The sequence below is a fragment of the Ceratotherium simum genome, chromosome 32, assembly GCF_057802395.1.
Source record: "Ceratotherium simum simum isolate JZ-2026a chromosome 32, ASM5780239v1, whole genome shotgun sequence".
NCBI classification, from domain to species: domain Eukaryota; kingdom Metazoa; phylum Chordata; class Mammalia; order Perissodactyla; family Rhinocerotidae; genus Ceratotherium; species Ceratotherium simum.
The window spans coordinates 5,120,115-5,139,394 of NC_141931.1; the positions used below are offsets into that span (position 1 = coordinate 5,120,115).

Sequence of the window (19,280 nt, forward strand, 5' to 3'; positions counted from 1 at the left end):
TGGCCAGAGAAGCAGCGCGTCGGTGCGCGCCCGGGATCCGAACCCGGGTCGCCAGCAGTGGAGCGCGCTCACTCAACCGCTGAGCCACGGGGCCGGCCTAAAACAACTGTCTTAAAGATGCTCGAAGAACTAAAGGAAGAGGAGGAGAAAGTCAAGAAAACGATGTATGAACAAAATGGAAATATCAATAAAGAGATATAAAATGTAAAAAAAAAGAAAGATATCTTAGCTAACACAGGGAAGCAACATAAGTGTCCATTGACAGATGAATGGATAAATAAAGTGTGGTATATACATACCAGGGAATATTATTCAGCCTTAAAAAGGAAGGATATTCTGACACATGCTACAACATGGTGAACTTTGAGGGACATTATGCTAAATGAAATAAGCCAGTCTCAAAAAGACAAGTACTGTATGATTCCACTTATATGAAGTATTTAGAGTACTCAAAATCGTAGAGATGGAAAGTATAATAGTGGTTGACAGGATCTGGGGGAGGTGGGAGTGGGAGCTAGGGTTTAATGGGTACAGTGTTTCAGTTCTGCACATGAAAGAGTTCTGGTGATGGATGGTGGTGCTAGTTGCACAACATTGTGAATGAACTTAATGTCATTGAATTATACACTTAAAAATAGTTAAGATGGTGAATTTTATGTTTTGTGTATTTTACCACAATTTTAAAAATTGGGGGAAAAAAGCAAAGGCATCAGCGCCAAGGGAGTTTAGAGTATTTACAAGAGAATAGTTGGAATGATGGGTTATGGAATCCAAGCTGGATAGGAAGGAAGTGGGAGAGGTCAGTGGACAGGAAGTTCCACTGAGGGCGCGGAGGAGTGAGTGGTAGTGGGGTTACTTGAGCAGGCAAGCTGGAAGGAGCAAGTGCTGCCTGGAGAGGTGTGAACTGGTGATGATTTTGGAGTGGAGCATTTTTTCTCACTTCATGATATACCCTGAATGTTTTTCCATTTCAAAAGTTATAGTTCTACCTCATGCATTTAAATTAATATAGTATTGCATTTTATAGATGTATCATAATTTATTAACCAATCTCTAACTGTAATCATTATTTTAAATCATAGTAATGAGTTTATTATTTAAACCAATAAATTATGATCCTTACAGAAATCTTCACCAAGAAGTCCCTGACCTTCTTGAGACCAGTGGAAGAAACCCTGCGGGTCCAGAGAAACTCAAGACCAAAGCTGACTGGTGCCCTCTTCAAGGAGAAGGCACAGCCTTGAGGTGGCCAGCCTGGGATTCTTCTGCACACTCAGTCACGTCGGAACAAAGATCAGGTTACTCTCCTGGGATTCTTCTGCACACTCAGTCACGTCGGAACAAAGATCAGGTTACTCTAACTTGCCCATTAATGTATATGAATTACTAAGTCGGTTCAACAAAATCTGCTGAGTTGCTTCTGTGTGAAAAGAACTGTATCAGGAATTGGAAATGTAAAAATGCTCTCAAATATAGAAGGCATGATTAGATAAGTACATAAATGATGATAATACAAAGTTAAAGCAGAGGCAGATTTACATGAAGTGAATGAGGTTCAGTGTCAGCACCCCTCACTGACATGGGCCCCTTCTAACACTCTAGGGGAGACCTGAGGAACATACTTATGTGGCCATACGTTTTGGTAAAATTTGCAAAAATGAGATTTGTTTTTAAACTGCAGTTAGTTAAACTGTCTGTTTCCCCTCTCACTTTCCCCACTGTTGGAATGACCAAGGCCATTTTTGAGATCCAGTGAAGGAGAAGTTGTATTGAGGGCACATTTAGTTGAGTTTATTGAAATATATGTATGGGGCTCACAAATCCTTCATTGTAGAATGAACTGATTGCCGGCTGCACTGGTGTAGGAGTAATTTCTAGAAACATCTCACCAACCCCTGTGCTGACTCATTGGGTATTCATGGCACGAGAGTACATAACAGAGGCTTTATCATGACAAGAACATGCCCTATGGCACTTAGCACAGGAAGTAGGTGGGTACTGGAGGAGACACAAGGTTTGAAGTGTGTGGAGCCAGAAGCTAGTCTGGGTAAAATTCTTTTAATCAGACACATAAATTGTAGAGGATTTGATTCTCGGTAGTGCCTGGTCGAAACAGAATTTTCTGAAGTCAGGAATACTCTCAATAACAGCATAAATAGCTATACAATTATACACACACCATACATTTTTTTTCTTTTTGTTGCTAATTGCACAAAATGATAGAATATATAGGTATCTGGGCACAACCTGGTATCAGTACAATAAAGAGTGTGTATGTCTATATGTGAAGTTGTATGTTTTGTTCATTCCAGTTATCAACAATAAAAAAATTGTGACCAACCATTATAGAAGAATGACTGAATTATCTTTCCATTTTCTCTATAGAAAATATTATAATTAACTCCAACAGGTACTTAATGAAAATGTTATTTTTCTAGATTTTTTAATGTTTGTTGTATTCATTAACTTGTTAAAACTTGATTTTGTTGTGATTTCTTTATTCTAAATAAACATTCACTTCCATATCTAATTTTGTATTAATCACTTTCAATTATTTTTCCTAAAAGGATCTATGGTTTAAACTTCAGGCCCTGCAGAACCTGGAACTACCCTAGTACAAAGTAATGAGAGTGATAAGAGAGAAACAGAAGTGGGGCTGTTGGAGTTCTGAAAAGGAAGAAATTATTGATGACAGAGATGACCAGGGAAGGGTTTTAGCTAAGCTATGATTGAGTGGAAGAATTTGAATTCAGAGTTCTGGCACATGGTGTTCTAAATGAAGAAGGGAATTCTTCATAACTTTGTAATAATTTACATCCCTGGATCTACCCACTCACATACTCTGTTATTGACACATCCCCTTCTCTACCTTCACATCCTTTCTTACTCCACATCTAAAACCCTTTTCTGCTGATGTTTTGTGGACATGGTTCACTTAACAAATTAGTGTGAACTTATTGAGTGTTCAAGGAAGAGAATTTCCCAGGATGGAGTCTGGGTAGAAGTATGCAGAAGCCAAGGGCAAGAAGAATTTCTGCTATGAAGCAGCATGGCCGAGAACCATTACAGCATATCCATGACTTGTTAAGATCATGGGTGGGTGTGTGTGTGTGGGTGTGTGTGTGTATGTGTGTGTGTGAGGGAGGGAGGGAGGGAGGGAGAGAGAAGAAGAGAAAGAGAGAGACAGAGGCAGAGAACAGAGACAGACCCAGAGTGAGACCAACCATGTTCTTTGAAGGGTGGGGGAATCCCTGAAGAGGGTGCTCTGTCTACAGTCACTTCCTTCCCCATTGGGGCCTGCTTCTCCCACTGGGAGGCTTCCTGGGTCTGGTGACTCATGGGAAGTTCAAGGGGCCCTCGACTTAGGATGACTCAGCATCAAGTGAGCTTGATCTGAACCTAGCTGACATCAGCTGGGAGAAGAGGGCATCAGAGACTTAGAGGGTCAGTCCCTGGGATCTGAGAAACAAGGCTGGAGACTTGAGGAAACAGCTGAGTAGTCGCTGAGTCACAGAAGGAAGAACTGAGAGCCATAACTCCTGGAGATGGGAATATGGGAGCAGTGAATTCTGACAATGTCTTCCTTCTTGTCAGAGGCTGATGCTATAGGCCCTGCCGAAAGGCAGCAATGCTCTTGTCATCTGACCAGTCCTTCCCTAACCTCCTGCCTCAGATTGACTGACTGGGCTTCTGCTTTGTGCTAATGACTAATCTGCTTTCCACTCAGTCCTGCCTTGGTTTTCCAGTTCCCTCAGGATTGGTGGCTGAGCTCCCGATTTCGGAGGCATGTTACCTGCGGCCAGGATCACCCATGCCAGCTTCTCCCGGCACATGGGTTGTTGTATTTTATCCTGGCCAGTCCCCACCCTGTGCTCTCTGGCATCCTCCTCTTGTGAGACTTTTTATGGGAAGTAGAAGACATGCCCTTAACCATTTGTCAGGTGTTAAACCCTGTGGTAGGGACTTGCATATGTGCCATTTAATGCAATTTCCTCCTTACAGCCATCCTTCTAGACAGGGATAACTATCCATTCTACAGGTAAGAAAGCAGAACCTCAGAGGTTGTACCTCGTGTAGGTCCCATAGATGATTCTCTTTACTCTGGTTTTATGCCTCTTCATCTTACTGTCATGAAATGTGCTTTTTTTTTTTTGCCATCCTTCAGAACTGGGGATAATAACGTCTATAGGATTGTTTTGAGGATTAAATTAAATCCTCAGTATGAAAGTGCCTACCATGTGGTAAATACGTAACAAATAACAATTTCCTTATTTCACCCTATTCTGAATTCTGCTTAGAAAACCTGGCTCCGCTGACAGAATTTGAGCTCAGTACATGTCTAGAACATTACTGGAGCATGTAGTAGGTTGTAGTAAATGTTGGGTGGATGAATTAATAGATAGTCAGTGGAAGCATTTAGGGTTTGTGAAAACCTAAAGACTACCCTTTTCCCCCTGCAATGTACTCCTCTTGACTGCCTACTATTGGGGTCTATAATCTGAACATCACTCTGCTCTTTTGCTGGATTTCTCTTCACTTGCAGCTGAACCTCCTCAGCTCATCCTTGCCTGTCCACAAGAACATGCTTTTCTGTGTTGCATGTGCCTAGTCACCAGGTCCCAGGCTCTCCTAGCTTGCCTTTTCTTTCTAAGTCACCATCCTGATATTCTGCACTAAGGAGGCTGAATGAGCGAGTATGTGTTTAGCTGAGTGACCAGTCTCCTGGAACGTGGGCTTGTGTAGGACACAGGCACCACTCAGCTGCAGCACAGTGAGATCTGGGCTGAGCAAGGCCACTTGCTGGCTCAGCACCCTTCCAAATAATTAAGCAATCCACCGAGAGCCTGGAGTTTGGGACCAGAGCGAAAGCTTTGGATAGGAGTACAAGTAAGAATTCTATAGATGCTTTTTCTCCTAGCCAGCAGTTCCATTAAGGAAATTTATTTTAGTGTTTTGGAAGCATGAAGATTTTAGGTCAGTCGTAGACACTTCCAGCCATTGCCCAGTCCTCAGTCAGCAGATTCAAAGGAAGCTCAGAGGGAAAAACCCAGGGCCCCGGGCCATCTGTAAGAGCTGGGCACAACTGCAGCCGTGCCGGGAAGAGGATACCTGGGCCCTGCGTCTACTCTGTTGAGCATCTGTGAGGGGTCACAAGAGTGATACCTGGTAATCAAGGCAAAACTGCCTCTAGATCTTGATCAATTTCCAAAATTAAGAATCCTGGAAAGGAAAAAAGTCCGCAGAAAAATGTCCCTAAAGTAAAGAAGGATGCAGTGACCAAGCAATTCTCTGCCCTTAAAGCCTTCTTGTCTCACAGCTGGGACCACGTAATGACCACCTGGGGACTCAGCTCTGCCCCAGGCTCTATCGTCAATTCCATTTCTGGTCAGGGAGAAGGGAGGAAGCCTTTAGGTATCAGTTTGGGAGTTCAGCATCAAGTCAGCCTTGCTCTAGTGCCCACTCTGAGCTTTACTCCTGCATCTGGTAAATGGATTCCTATCTTATACTTTTTGATCAGGCCACACCTGTGAAAGTTCCAGACCTGCATCCTTATCTTACTCTTGCACACATGACCTTCTCCCCGCCTCTGTGTTTTCAGGGCTAAAGGCTTGCCTTGCTATCATAAGAACTTGAAGGAATCAGACTCCTCTGTTGCTTGTCAAGTCTCAAGTAGATTTAGCTCACTCAGTGCTGAAATCTTCCGGGACAACCTGCTCTAATGCATTGGATCAGCCAAGTTTTGCACCATAACCCCACCACAGTTCCATCTGCCCAGACCTGATGTTTGAGTGCGCTCTGATCAGGAAAGAGTAGAGTTGAGTGGATTAGTCCATCCATGCCCAGCATTTTTATCTACATGTAGAATCCTGGGGCACGGGTGGAAGCTGCTAGAGCAGCAGGATATCCAGAATTCCTAGGGATAGTACTGCGCATGAAAGAAATGACCACTTCTACCTCTGAACTAAGACTTGCCATCCACTCCAGGAAGCCTGGCTTCTAGTACTGCTTGTGTTCATTCACATCAGCCTTCCAAGACTTAGGTATTGCACCATATGCCTTCATTGTAAAGCCAATTAAGGATCTTAAACTGCTGTGAAGCCATAAAAATTTCCCTAAACAATAACTATACAGAGGATCACTTCCAAGATGGAGATTTTGTTATCTCATTTCAGGCATTCTAAATTAAGCCCTGGAGAAACATTTTACTGCTAATAAATAATCACTTGTAATATGTGTTATTGCTGAGATAATAGGCTACATCAATATCTATTCCTGTTATTGTAACTGGAAAATAAGACCTGAGACTACTACTCTGTGTCCCAGTATTGAGGAAAAACAAATGTTAATTTTCATCATGTCATGTTTGGTTTAAATTATCTATTCTAAAATACAGGCATGTATTCACCTTCGATATAATGAATTCATATGTTACTCAGCCACATTTGATTTTTATCAAATTTCTCTCCAAAACAATTTTATATGATAGGACACAGAAGAACAAAACAGTCCATGACTTATTAGTTGATAAATAATGCATTGAAATTCACTAAAAGAGAGTGTTGATGAAATCTCTACATTTTAAAAAAAAGGAGCTTTATAATTCATATCTTGAAAGTTTAAAAAATCTTAGCTCAGATTGTGTGTTTCCTCTGAAATGTGTGCTGGGCTACATTTCAGAATGTGTTGATTTTGTTTCAACCTTGAATCTTCTATATATTCCAATTTTTAACAAATATTATCAATTCTTCAGGTGGGAAGTCATAGCCTCTGATTGACTTCTAAGGTTTGATTTGAGTTTTTAACCCACAGGAAGGAATTGCCAAAAATTTAACAATTTTTTCCCTGGGATTATTAAAGCTTAATTTAAAAAGACATTTGTTCCAAAATAAATTTGGATGGCATGAGACTCATGAAATAATTGACTTTGGGGGAGTCTAAAGCTACTCCAAGACTTTTGTTTCCAGCTTTAACATCAAGAACCTTTAAAGCCATATAACTGAGTGGAGATTAATAGGGAGTGAATTGGCCATAAATAATCAATAAAAAGAAAACAATCTGGTGAAATGATTTTAAATCCAAGTTAACAGTTTGCCTGACAATATATAGTCCACTGGGATTCATAGTGGTTAAGATATAAGTCTCTACTAAATAAGCTTTCTAAAAGAAACACTAAACTAACTATATTCTAGAACTTGTGAGGTTAAATGAAAAGGGCCCTGAGTCTGCAGAACTTTGTAGTGATGGAGCAGGAAAAGCGTTAATAAATGGAAAATCATCCTAAAGGTTTTGGGTTTTCTTTTCACACCATAGAGTAAATTCGGCTTCTGTAGCTGACTAATGCTCCCACAGAAGTGGCCAGGACTTGAAGGACCGACATCCCAGAGGAAAGGAATATTGAGGAAAGCTCAACATTTGGCATCAGTTTTCTCTGTAAAGCATTTAATGAATCTTAAGCTGTGCAGGACAAAGTCTAGGAAACTAAGCAGAAATAACTGAAACACAGAGTGGAATTTTTGACAGTCTCATGGTGCTTGGGAAACAAAAGCTGGATTTCATAATCTACCAAAAGGGGAGGGGACCCTAGTAAACACCCAGGCTTTCACTTGGGATCCCTGGAGGCTACCCCAAGCCCGTAGGTAAACCAAGCTTTATAAATATTACAACTCCACTTCCAGTCAACGCAATTCCTCCTGATTGGATTGAACACATCTGACCCCATTCTAGATGCCTCACAAAGGATCAGGGAAAGCGTCTTTGGAGAAAAATAATAGCATCCAAAGCCATAAATTTTTTAAATCACAGTGTCTATCGTTAAGTAAAACACTAGGAATACCAAAAAATAGGACCCATATGTGACTCAGATATTGGAGTTATCACATATGATTTTTAAAATAATGGAAATTATGTTAGAAAAACATTGAAATCAAGCTGGAGAATTTTACCAGAGTACTAAATCTAAAAAAAATGATCAAATAGAAGTTCAAAAACAGAAAAATATAATAATGTAAATTAAGCTGTAAATAGATGTATTTTATAATTAATTATATACAACTGAAAAGAGGATTAGGAAATGTGAACAGTATGCTTAACAAAATTAACCTAATTAAAAATGCACCTAACAATGATAGGATATACTTTTTTTCAGGTCATATTTGCTAAATTTTACTGAAATTGATCATTTGCTAGGCCATAAAACAAATCTCAACAATTTCAGAGGATTGAAATCATATTCTCTTACACAGTGGAATTAAACTAAAAATAAAACAAACAAAAAATAATCACTAGAAAATCTTCAAATATTTAGAAGTTAAGCAATTTACTTTAAAAGAAATCTTGGGTCAAAAAAGAAATCTCAATAGAACTAAATGATATTTTGCACTGAATGAAAATAAGAATATTTATATCAAAATATGTTGAATGCCACTAATGCTGTGCTTAGAGAAAAATTTACAACCATCAAATCCATATGTTAAAAAAAGAATAAAGTTTAAATAACTGTAATCTCACCATCCATCTCTAAAAATTAGGGGGAAAAGGCTCCCAGCAAATTAAACTCAAGAATGTAAATGAAAGGAAATATTAAAGATAAGAGCAAAAATTAATAAAATAGCAAACATAAGTACAATAGAGAAAAATCAACAAAGCTGAAATTTGGTTCCCTGAAAGACTTAGTTCTTTGAAGACATAAAAAGAAAAAAAAGAAAGCCCACATAACCAATATCAGGAATAAAAAAAAGGGAAGTCACTATAGATTGTATAGACATTGAAAAGATAATGAGGCGGAAATATATTTAGGCAAGAAATTTACAAATTTTGATGAAATGGACAAATTCCTAAGATAATATAATTTACCATAATTGATACAAAAAGAGAAATGGAAACTCTGAATACCTATTTAAAACTTAAATCTATAATTAAATGCCTTCCACTAAGAATCTCCAGCTCCAGATGATTTCTTTTGTGAACATCTCCAAACCTCAAGGAAGATATAACAGCACGCTTACAAAAACTCTTCCCAAGAAAGAAAAGACAGGCTACTTCCCAATTTATTTTACTGAGCCCAGCATAATCTTGATATCAAAGCCCGGCAAGAACAGCACAGGGAAAAGAGTTATAGGTTGGTTTTTCTCAAGAATGTAGATGCGTGATCCTAAACAAAATATTAGCAAATTGAATCCAGCAATTTATAAAAACAAAAACAAAAACACATCACACAAAGTTGGATTTATTCCAGGAATGCAAGGTTGATTTAACACTATAAAAATCAATAAAATACAATTAACCATATCAACTGAATAAAGAAGAAAAATTGATTATTTATGTCAATAGATGCAGAAAAAGCACTTTATAAAATTCAAACCCCCATAATTGTTCAAAAGGGAAGAATTTATCGAAGTGGATATAGAAGGGAAGTACCTTAACTGGATGAACAAGTATGTACAAAAACCTTAGAGCAAGCATTATACTTAATTTTGGTGTATCAAAAGTTTCCCTCCTTAGATCAGGAATGAGACAAAGATGCCTAATATCACTATTTTTATTTTTTGTAATAGAGGTCCTCACCAGTGCAACAAGGCAAGAAAAAAGTATAATGATGAGAAAGGAAGGAATAAAACTGTCATTATATGTAGAATATTCAAAATCTACAAACTATTATCATTTACACTTTAACTTAATAAGGACACCAGATAAAAGATCAATACAAAAATATTTTTTACTTCTATATACTGGCAACAAGAATTTATAAAACAAAAACAATTAAATATATCATTTATAATAGCATCAAAAATGTCAAATATCTAGGAATGCATGTAATGAAAAAAGTGCAAGACTTCTATGTATAAATTACTTAAGATATCTTGTGTCTTTGTATATTTGGAAATAAAGATACCTCAATAAATGGAGATTTATATCGCGGTCATAGATTGGAAGACTAATACTGTTAAGAGGTCAAGTGTCCACAACTTGATCTATAGAGTCAATGCAATCTCAATCAAAATTTCAACAGATTTTTTTGGTGTGTGGAAATCAACAAGCTGATTCTAAAATTTATATGGAAATACAAAAGTCTAGAAATAGCCAAGATAATTTTAAAGAAAAGTTTACTTGAAGAACTTACACTATCATATGTCAAAATTAATTATGAGATTATAGTAATAAAGTCAGTGTGCCATTAGCACAAGGAGAGACAAACTGAGAAATGAAACATAATAGGAAGTACAGAAACAGACCCAAATATGTAGTCATTTGATCTATGACAAAGATGATACTGATGTGCAATGAGAAAAAGATTGTATTTTCAATTAGTGGTATGGGACCAATTGAATATCCATACTGAAAAAAAGAAATTATACTCAAAATCCATTCTAAGTGGATTGTATATCTTAATGTGAAAGTCAAAACCAATAAACTTCTGGAATAAATCACAGAAAAATATCTTCATGCTTTTGGGATAGGGAAAGACTTTTATAAAGCACTAAATATAATGGATAAATAGGACATAATAAACAAACAAATAATAATTGATAAATAGGACTACACAAAATTAAGAAACTGTTGATCTAACAACAACATTAAGAGAGTGGAAAGGCAAGCCCAGAAGTTGGGAGATGATTGTTGCAATACCCACAGCCTAAAAATGACACATATGTAAATGGGTAAAAAATATTTGAAAATATGTAAAGAACTCTTACAAAGAAAGAGAGATAACCAATAGAGAAATGGGCAAAATATATAGACAGGTACTTCACAAAAGAAGATATCTAAAGGGCAAATAAACTCAGGAAGAGGTGCTCAAAATTCTTAGTTATCAGAAAAATGTGAATTTAAATCATTAGACAGCACTACACATCCACCTGCATGGCTAAAATAAAAAGGACTGACAGTACCAGGTTTTGGCAAGTATGTGGACCACCTGGAAATCTCATATACTGCTGGTGGGTGCGTAAATTGGTAAAGACTACTTTGGAAAACTGTTTGGCATATCAGTACAAGTAGAATAGACTTACATCCTGGGATCCAGCAATTTCACTTCTTAAAAGGTTAATTAATAAATACCTAGCAAGACTGATTAAGAAACTAGACACTAGCCATTATTATAATGAAAAAGGAGACATCACTAAAGATATTTCAGAAATTAAACTTAGTATTTCTGAATATTGTGAAAAAAATTTAAACCAAAAAAAAGAAAATGGACAAATTTCCATAAAAACACAACTTTTCAAAATGCACATAAGAAGAAATAGAAAATTAGACTAGCCCTGTAAATTACAAAGATATTAAATTTGTAATTAAAAACTTTCCCATAAACAAAACTCTATGTCCATGTGGCTCATTATTTTGAGCAATTGATAGAAATAGAAAATCCATTTGACCTTACATGATGCTAGCATATTCTCTTTTAAGGCAGATGGGACTGGGATCTTGGAACAGAGGAGAAGGAATCTGGCCCTAGAGTGAAGAATAATTATATAACTACGATAAATAAACAGTTTATTGATTTCCAATATTAGAATCAATCTATAGGCAAACCTAGAAATATTTAACTATCGGTAGAGACAAAATGTACATAACATCAGCTTTGACAGCGTAAAGGAAGATCTATCAAAGGTAGAAGTTAAAAATTGTAGGAAAGGGTAGAGGCAGTAATATTCTTATATTGCAAAGTAAGGATTTAAGATACACTGTTGAAAAATGATGGAATAAGAAACAGAATTTTAGATATAGTGTTTCAATTTACATAGCTAACTAAAAAAGAGCAGAAAATGCAGTGATAAAACTATCAAATATTGAGAGAGGAGGGAAAGGAGATAAAAGAGTATAATTGTGCTAAATCCTCATCTATCATAGCAGGAGTTCAATAGATAATGAGTAAAGTTTTACTTTATTATTTAGTAACATGGAGTTAATACCAGAAAAAATTAAAACATAAATGGTTAAAAGTGTTTGTCTCTGACGAACAGGACTATCATAGTAAAGGGAAGATCGGAGGGCTGTTAACTCATTATTAACACCTTCTCTATGATCTGATTTTTTTTAAAAGTGTATCTATATGGGGCTGGCCCCGTGGCTTGGCGGTTAAGTGCTCGCGCTCCGCTGCTGGCGGCCCGGGTTCGGATCCCCGGCATGCACCGACGCACCACTTATCCGGCTATGCTGAGGCCGCGTCCCACATACAGCAACTAGAAGGATGTGCAACTATGACATACAACTATCTACTGGGGTTTTGGGGGGAAAAAAAGGAGGAGGATTGGCAATAGATGTTAGCTCAGAGCCGGTCTTCCTCAGCAAAAAGAAGAGAATTAGCATGGATGTTAGCTCAGGGCTGATCTTCCTCACACACACACACAAAAAAGTGTATCTATATTACAATAAAATGTTTTTAGTAAAAAAAACACAATTGGACTGGCAAGAGGATAGAATAAATAGAGGATAAATAAATACATACATAAATAAATGCTCTAAAAGAACCCTAGTTTATGTAAAAATCTGGCATATGAAGAAAAAAGCACAAATTAAAGCAGAAGAGAAGGAATTTTTAAATAAATGATTCTGGAGCAGTTTTTAATCTACTGACATATATTTGCCTCACACCATGGTCCCAAATAAATTTCAGACGTATTAATGAAATAAAAGTAACAAAGAAACCATGAAAAACCAGAAGAAAACAAAAGTTAATGATTTTTTATTTCTTCTTGGAGAAGGAGTTTCCAAGCATCGAAATAATGAAAAAAATTTCAAGGGCAATATTTGATATATTGGACAATAAAAGAATTGAGAGGCTTGTTACTGGAAAAAACCAACCTAAATTGGTTCCCCACCAAACTAATTGTGGGGAAATATTTGCAATACTAAGGAAAATAATTCTACTATATCAATAACATGTTCATGTTTATTAATAACAAAAACATACATTAAGAAATTATTTTGTCTGTAAAATTTAGAAGAATGTTTATAGAGAAACTATGCAGTGCCCATGAAGGTTGAATGAAATAGGGACTTGCATGTAATGCTTGGAAGTTTGTAGAAAGAAATTTGTCAATATGTATTATGAACTGAGAAAGGTCTGTAACTTTTGACCTAGTAATTTCATGTCTGTTGGTCTGAAGGAAAAAATCAGAAATTCTGACAAATATTTATATATTTAAAACACAAAAAAATTCAAAATGTTTAAAATGAGAGAGGGATGGTTGATATGAGGTAACATCACATTCACACATTCAACAAGCACTAACTACGTACTATGTGCCAGGCACTGGCGATACAACAATGTACAAACAAAACTTCATGCCCTTATGCGCTCACGTTCTAAGAATATTTAATGATGGAGGAAAACGTTCAAGATAAACAGGAATCTGTTATAATCTCAATTATGTAAAACAATATGCAAAGAGAGAGAGAGCAATACACTAAACTGTGAACAGCAGGTTTTCTCTGCGTGGGAAGACGGGTGGTGTTCACCTTCCCACTGGTACTTCTTCAGTCTTCTCCAACTTTTCTATCACATATTACTTTAGCAATTGGAAAAAACAAATATATATGTATATACTTACAGGATGGTCATGAGGATTAAATGAAGTATAACACATGCTTGGCAAAGACGAGTCTTTCAACACATGTCCGTTTTTCCTTCCCTTGCAATCTGGACACTGATTTTGCCCTTCACTGCTCTCCCTCTTTACTATGGATGGTTTGGTCTGTTGCCATCCCATTTTTGAATTTCTTTATAGTAAATATATTTTAACTTTTAACGAAAATTGACATTATTTTTAAATGGGTTTCCTATTATTTTTAAAGAATTCCCATTGCTTTAAATGGGAATTCAGACCTGTTGGAGAGAGATCTTCAGGCAGAAGTACTTGCCAGAGCTCCTTGAAACATTCAGTGGAAAGAGTTACTTTCTTTACCATGGAAATTGATAGATGCTGTGTTTCTATGGTTACCGTTCTTCCTTTATTAATGCTAAAAATCTCCAGTTTTAGCCTCCTAAATAAAAGCAAGGAGATGTGCTGATCTTTAATAGCATGAATATATCACTGACATTTTCCAGGCCACTTTTACTTCTAGTGCTATTCTCCGTGGAGTGCAGTTAATACTGTGTCAGACTTACACATAAACTCCAATTTCCAAGAGTTTCTCAAGTAGGCATAAGATTGCATGCTTGGCAGGAACTTGCCCTACAATGTGCCATCCATGAGGGTCTTTTCTAAATTTAGACAGTTATTTAGACTATGACTTTAGATTACTAGTATGTACAGAGTATGGAGTAGAACCTCTCTCCTCTGGACCTTGACCAGTTCCTCGAGACTTGCGCTTATCATGAGCACTTAGTGATGTGGATTATGTTGCAGCCTGGAAATGTTTGACTCATATCAACTTTCCTTTACTTCTTAGCTTATTACATGTTGGTGACCTGGTAGTTTTAATTGAGAACTGTCAGGTAACTTGAGAGGCAACCTGAGGGATAAACATTACATTTACACACTAGTTAGGGAATTGGTACCTGTCCAGAGAACAGCTGAGGGATGGTGATAGGACAGCATGAAACATGACCATTGCCAGCAGATCAAGTACTGGCCCATCACAGAAGGCTATGGAAAGTGCAGGCAAGATACATGAAGTTGGTTTTGAAGGTTGTCTTAGTTCATTCAGGCTGTTAGAACAAAATACCACAGACTGAGTGGCTTATAAACAACAGAAATGTATTCCTCACAGTTCTGGAGGCTGGAAGTCCAAGATCAGGGTGCAGCTTGGCGGGGTTTTGGTGAGGGCCCTCTTCCAGGCTGAGACTGCTGAGTCCTGCCGTGTCCTCACATGGTGGAAGGGGCGAGGGAGCTCTGCGGGGTCTCTTTCACAAGTGCACTCATCCCATTCAGGAGGGCTCCACTCTCACGAACTCATCACCTCCCAAAGACCCCACCTCCTAATACTATCACATTGTGGGTTAGGATTTCAACACATGAATTTGAGAGGGACAAACATTCAGACAAAGGGAATTCCAAACATTTACTAAAATGGGTAAAAAAGAGTTAGAATAGCTAACCTTTTTTGAGCGCTTACAATGCGCCAGGCAGTGTACTGTGCATTTTACATGCTCTTACTCTCTTAATCCACAAAAATCCATATGATGTGGGTGCTTTTGTTTTCCCAAATTTATTTGTGAGAAATAAGGCACAGAGAGGTAAAGGAGCCTTCCTTGGGTTCTACAGGGAAAAAAGGGCAGAACTAGGGCTCAAACCCAGCAGGGTGGCTCCAGGGCCTGCTCCCTGGGGGGAAGGGCTTCCAGGCATGAGATGGTCACACCAAGAACCAGGCCACCCCTCCCCTGCTGCCCCCTACCCCCCTTTGTCTTCCAGGCTGCTCAAAACCTGCTTACCTAACCCCTCTCCCTTCTTTTCCCGACGTACATACTGCAGGTTGTGAGAAGGGCCAGCTGCCCTGGATTTGTCAGCAGTCCGTGCCTCCTCTTTTTAGAAACCATACACATGATAAAGTTTAAGGGTGTGAACGTTTGAGAAACATCTGCCTCTCTCTCTCTCTCCTTGCCTCCCTCCTTCCCTCCATCTCTTTCTCCCTCCCTTCCTCCCCACCTTTCTCCTTCTCTCCCTCTATCTTTCCCTCTAGTAATAGGTTGTTTTAGAAAAAAATATACGCGACTTGGAGTTCTCATTTGCACATCAACATGCAGGATGATCTTTGAGCTCAAGTACTATTTAGCCTCATAGATTATGAGTTTTGGTGAAGTTGTTTTATAAACTCCGATGTTTTTTACTTTATCTACTTAAACAGGCCAGCACAATCCACTTTATAGTTGCAAAGCTCTACTATTTCGCATTTCTAACCCTTAAAGAAGATAAATTTACATTTAGTAACTTTGGGGTTATTTTGATATTTAAGTCCAAGTCTCTCTCAGTTCATCTAGGTCAATGTAAGACAGGGAGAATAACAGATGTGTGTATGGGAGCTTTGGGCTGATCATTGTGGGCACGTTCCACCTGACAGGTAAGCCCTTTCCTGGGTCAGCTCTTTGCTCCCCTGCCTTCTCTTCACAGGGTACAGCATACTTGGCCTTTTGGAGGCTGGAGTGGTTCATGCTGCAGTGCCCATGGACACGCCTTTAAAGATCTCCCTATTGACAAGTGAACTACGCTTTTGAGAGCATGATGGGGGAAAACACCATGCAACCAGAAGTGGTTTGCAAGTATAGCAAAACATATGGTAGAGATTTTACCAAACTGTAGATACTTAGAAAACACCTAAACTTAGAAGTATGACGCACATCTTTTTTCCTTTTCTCTTAACCAGCAGCTACTAACCAATTGCTTTACACATATTTTGCATGCTTTTAAATTTGCATTGAGAAGGATCTGAAGTTGAAATACCTTTTTTTAAAAATGTGGCATTACCAGTGAACAAGCTGTGATTTTTCACACACATCCAGCCAACTAGAGCTGGAATCATATAGGGGTAAGACCTTAGTTAGCTTTTGCCAAAAAATTTCAAGGGAAATGTTTTCAAGAGAAATAGTGGCTTAAAAACATTAATCATTAAAAAACATAGCAAAAATGCAATGAAGTATTTTGTTAAGGGTTTGAACTTTCTGGCTGTGGAAATCAAGACAATGTTATGAGCTTGGTGTTTTGTTAACATTTTAATCTTTAGTTTTCCATAGAGAAAGTTCACAACATTGCAGAGGATATATTATGAGAAATACTTTTTTTAAAAAAAGGACAGAGTCATGGCAGCTTTATTCATAATAGCGAAAAGCTGGAGACAGTTCAAATGCCCATCAGCAATACCATGAATATACATAAATTATAGTATATTCACGAAATGGAATACTCCACAGCAATAAAAAAAAAGAATGGCTGCTAAATGTAACAACATGGATGAATCCCACAGACATGATGTTGAGAGAAAGAAACAGAAACAAAAGATTATCGCGTGACCCCATTCATATGAATTTCCAGTGCAGACGAAAGTTATCTCTACTGATAAAAGTCAGGGGGGCTTCCTCCTGGCTTCTAGTTGCTACTGTTGAGAAATCAGCAGCCAGTCTAACGGCACTTCTTTTGTAAGTGATCTTTTTTCTCTGGCTGCTTTTAGGATCTTCTATTTTTCTTTGGTTTCACTGCAATTTTTCAAAATTCATCCAGGTTGGAATTCACGGGGCGTACTGCATCTGAGGGTTGATGGCGTTCAACAACTCTGAGAAATTGCCCCTTTAAACAGTGCCTCTTCCGCCTTCTCTCTGTTATCTCCCTCTGGAACTCAAATTAGACATTGGTTACACCTTCTCACTTTATCCCCCTTGCTCTTAACCTCTCTTTCACATTTCCCATCCCTCTTCTCTCCAGGTTTTATTCGTTTCTTTAGGTTTAGTCTTCCAATCATTTTTTTCTCCTCATCAGCTGTGTCTAATCTGCTATAAAGGCAGTTCATTGAGTTTTCAATTTCAATTATTGCTTACTTTAAACATATTAAATGAGTTATCTCTGCCTGACATTTTCAATATCTGAAGTATTTGGGGATTTATTCCTGTTTTCTGTTGTTTCTGGTGAATTTTACCTGTGATTTCTTTCCTTGAGTGTTTTGTGAATTTTGCCTGATTGTTTTGGAAAGTTATCTGCAGGAATTCTCTGAGGTCTGATTTGAAGTTGAGTGCCTCCAGAGAGGATGTGTCCTTGCTTCTTAGAGTCACCAACCCTGGACCATTTTCAATTAGATTGTCAGTCTGAGTTCTTCTGTACCACCCAGGTAGTATGAATTTAGACCGCTGGCTTGTGGTTACAAATTTTCAGGGGGAGGAGAAGGATTTATTTTCCCCCAATCCCAGTTCAAAGTGGAGACAAGTTTCCTTTCCGTCCTCTTCTGAATATCAAGGTTTCCTTCTCATTCCTCCTTACCTCAGGACTGTAGCCTAGAGGGTTCCAGATAACCAGGGGTCTCCTACTAGATTCTCCCTTGGGCAACTCTATGCTTTATCTTCTGTCCTCTGAACCCTATGCAGGTGTTAAAGCAGAGACTCAGCATCTCCATGGTTTGAACACACACCTTCGGGGCACACGTGAGATTTGGTATTAGTCTGCCTCTCGGGACTCCTGTTTTCGCTTCTTTGGGGTTCTGCACATTCCTTAATTTAGTGCCAGCTCAGTAATGCATTTAAATTAATGGGAGGTGTTTTTTCAACATTTAATCTAGTATTTTAGTTTTTAGTCAGGGTATCTTATCCACCATACCTCTGGAAACAGAAGCCCCACACCACTCCATAGAGGTTGATTATTTTCCACTAGGTACTAAGCCTAGAGTTTCAGTAGTGCTCTGATTTAATCACTGCATAGTTCTACAAGCTATCTACAAGCTACTATTAGAAGAAATGATTCTTTCCCACCTAGCATCAGAACTGAATTAGGCAGGCAACTGAGATTTATTGGGGGAATGTTTGAGTGGTAGAAAGTCACAATGATGTTGGAATTACATCTTCACATTTTACATCAGTCCAAACATTCTTCACTATTTCCATTGTTGGAACAGTGGGAAGCTTGGAATGGGTTTTATAATGCAATCATTCTTCCAAATGCACAACATGGCACCAGTCCGAGCACTTGTAACCATCTCCAAAATGAGCAGAATGAATCCAAATTCTACTGTAACAGTCTGGCCTGTGGGAAAATGATTTGTTGATTTACAGGGATGGAAGGAGACCATTAAAGTTATTGTTCAAGTTTGTTCTGTGAATTATCTTTCCTTTCCCTCCCTCCTGCTCTTTCTTACTTCTTTCCAGAGTATAGCATATTTTTATTAAAGTCACTGGTTTGGAAATTCCATTTAGAGACCAATAACAGCATTCATAAGTCAAGCAAGATAAAACAATACATCCTAGATAGTCATTTTCCAGAATTAGAATTTTCTCTTTTATAAGGAATCTGTTTCTAAACAGTTATTCTATGATTATAAGTCTGGAAGGCAATCAGATTAGGAAACATGAAAAAAATAACTTTCATAATAATTCTCTTTAAATGGGAAATGCACAAGACATAATTACTGTTAATAGTATTCTTTTAAAATGTCTTCTTTTTTATTCTTCTGGACACCTGTGAATTCACTGCCTACACATTATTTATCCCTTACATCTACCTGTGTTCTCCTCTCCCATCTCACTCTCTTGCTTACCCACCCCCCAAAATTACCACTATTCTGAATTTTGTGTTTATCCTTCCCTTGATGTTTTAGATTATACTTTTGTCCAATACCTTAGTATTTGTCAACAATATATTATT

At 37.9% G+C, this 19,280-nt stretch overlaps 1 long non-coding RNA gene across 1 annotated transcript in view; it reads left to right on the forward strand.

The window, feature by feature from the left end:
• Nucleotides 1-2,505, forward strand: part of LOC147912945 (uncharacterized) — a 71,895-nt gene extending 69,390 nt beyond the window's left edge. Inside the window, exon 3 of the long non-coding RNA XR_015549318.1 lies at nt 1,126-2,505. This is a non-coding gene — a long non-coding RNA (uncharacterized LOC147912945). The remainder of the gene's footprint in view (nt 1-1,125) is intronic.
• Nucleotides 2,506-19,280: the final 16,775 nt, after the last annotated feature.